Genomic DNA, 3,212 nt, shown 5'->3' with positions numbered 1-3,212 from the left:
GCCACAATAATTCTTTGGAAACGCGGAATAGGGTCGCTTGTTTCCGATCTTTATTGATTAAACAAAGAAAGACCGACACGTCAAGCTAAGCCAACCGGGATCAACGGTAGTTTCCAGTATCATCGTCATCGGGGGGCTTATTAAAAAAATTGTTGCACGAAGACTTTGGGCCTGTTTGGTTAATATCTTATTAATCTTCTCCTGGCGATGCTCACGTTTATTTTGACGAAAACTTAATCGTCCTAGATGTTCGTCAAGATTTACGATGGCACATTTTTACGACAACTGGGATTTGTTTAATTTGGCGTTCGTTGTTTGTTTTCCGGCACATTCGTACTTTTTAGTGGCGTTGTAATTTCGTGACTGGTGTTCAAGCTATATATCAATAAATTCGTCACAAAATATTCCTGTGAATTAAAATTACTCATAGTAAGGGAATAATAATGATTTTTTAATCTACGTAATTAGATCTTCAATAGGACTAACTGTCACTTAATTCAGATTTAATATTAAATGGTAAATTGGCTTTAGAAGATATTATTACAAAGGAATTGCACCATTACATTTTCAGCAATATATTGCATATTCGAATTATCATTGGGTTTTTATTATTTCTTTTCTTCACTCTATTCAAAATATCAGTGAATCTATGCCATCTAAATGTATGACGTCACAAGACTACAATTTTGCTGCGTCAGCTCTGAGTTTTAGTTTATTTTGGCTTTTACATATAACAAAATTCCAGTATAAATAAAATAATGAAACAAAAATGTTATCAAGTATCATTTATTTCAACATTATAATTTATTTAATGCATATATTATCGAAAAATTTAAACTACAGTTAACTATACAGCCACAGCCGTTTATAGGTTATAGTTGTTTTATTATATCTACATTGAACCACCACCTATGAAGTAGAGTTCTAGCCTTATTTTTTTATGTAGTAGTATCCCTTGGAGGACTAACCTTCCAATAATTGTATATCCAAGTAATGTATTTTATTTTCATTAAAGAGCATATTTACCTTTTTTAGTTTAGTTATTGTTTCTGTTGGATGCGGTGCTTCCTGTTGAAGTCATTTTAATTTCACTGTATCTTTTTGTTTCTTCTCTTACTACCTGTGTACACCATTTTTGATAAAATCAGTCACTGAATTCTTACCAATGCATTTGCAGTATCTGCAAAACAGTTAGTAGTATTTCCTTCCTCGCATATTTTAACTAAATGCTCATGCATAATTCTGAACAACTACACACATATCTATGCACATAAATCCTTCACATTCTACGATACAACTTTTAGTTATTTCCACTCTCATCACTCTGCCTTAGCGAATTGTCAGCATTGAATCAACATCCAGTGAATAACGAAGCTGTCAATTTCGCTGCTTAGAATTATTTTTTCCATTATTTTACCAATTGCTGGTAAGAGGCCTATAGGTCTATACGAGCCTAAGTATGCGAGAGTTTTTGTTTTTCTCAGAATTCCTTTAGGACAAATACTATTCAACGAAAGGTACATTTAGAGAGATTGAAATACAATACTTATATGTAGATAATCCACAATGGTACTGGATTTGATCTTGTTTACCATCTTATGTTGTCCTTAATAGGAGTTATTAGAGCTTTAGGTCTTTTTAATGTTTTATGTGATTTCTACAAGGAAAAGCTCCTCCCTATGGTGGGTCTAATTGTTAACAAGTAGTTCTGGACGTTGTTGTTTGTTGTTAATATTTCTATCAGTCTCTTCAGTTCTTTCTAATATGTATTAAATAAGGATTTGTCTCCTGGGTATCAAATGGTATTTTAAATTACGATTTATTTTTTATTGTCCTTGATATTCTATATATTGTGTTTTAGGGGAATTCCTTTGCTTTAACATTGCCTTCTCGGCGGCTCGATGGATGATAATATTTAATTCATCGATGGCATTTTCGAGGTTTTCGGCCATATATATGTCTTTGTAATTTTTATATCTGTGTCAGTGACGCTTCGGAATATTTCCCTTTTTGTACTTCTATAATTCGAGTGTGTAGTTAATGTCATCGTTATTGTGATATTGCACTGGTGTGGTCCGATATTAAATCCACAGATGTTTCCAGTTTTGTAAAGTTCCTGTGAACATTTTTATAATAAAAATCCAGTAGATCAGGAATTTTTTTTGTCAGTTGGCCAGCAAGTTGGTTCGCCATTGCAGATTCAAATGAAGCATTCAAACTTAATTTTTTCTATTAGTTCCAGTTTGTATGCTTGAAGTTTCGGTAGCCACCACAGATAAATCTGGAACAAAATTTATCAAATGCAGTTCTCAAGGTGTCTTTCAGATAGTGTGTGTCTAGAGTGGCAGTAAACTGCAGATACCGTCTCGATATTTCTATCTGCGGGCTTTACTGAATTTGCCCATACATTTTCTGAGCGAAATTACTCCAAGGGATAATGTTTGATATTGTTTAATAATAATGGCTCTTCGTCCATGGCTGTTACCCGATAGAAGGTGTTGTTTTCAAATACAACATGAGATTTAGCTGTAAACTTCATTTCCGGTATTAGGGCTATGTCCGAAGAAGGTTTTTAATTTGTAACTTATTTGCGTTAAGCCGTTGGCGCTATAAATTAGAAAGTGTTCAGTCGTTGACATGATCAATTAGAAACTATTTTGATTATTAAATTTTATCTACATAAGCATTAAGAATTAAGAAAAGAAGTTATCATAGTAACACATCATCACATATATAACTCCTTTGCAATTTAGCTGAAAACAAAACAACGGCATCTTGCTATCACAATAATTTGGGCAATTTTTTTGTTCACCAATTTCACCATTTTCTAAAATCCAAATCTATGACAGATTAAGATATGAATAAAATGTAAAATTATTCGATTTTCTGTGTGAATATTTAGTATTAACTATGAAGAAATGATAATGAAAAGTGCGAGAATGAACTGATGATCAATGATACAACCATTGTTCCGTCGATACTGTATAGTTATGTTGCAAAAAAAAAGGGAAAAAGTTGGAAAATATTTTGAATCGTATATATTATACCAAGTTTTCCCAACAGAATTTTTTTTGATGTTAAAAAATAATAAAAACACACAGTTCTAATATCCCTAATAGCCCTTTCATCGTTATGAACGAAATCTCTTGTGGTGAGAAATAGAATGGACCAAGCAATAAAATGAAAAGGAAGTGTTATATGGAAACAAAATT

This window comes from Rhynchophorus ferrugineus, unplaced genomic scaffold, assembly GCF_030347505.1.
Source record: "Rhynchophorus ferrugineus isolate W39M unplaced genomic scaffold, kcgeb_rfMv2 rfM4, whole genome shotgun sequence".
NCBI lineage: Eukaryota > Metazoa > Arthropoda > Insecta > Coleoptera > Curculionidae > Rhynchophorus > Rhynchophorus ferrugineus.
The sequence above is the reverse complement of the archived record's forward strand: the minus strand, read 5'-3'. Positions refer to the sequence as shown.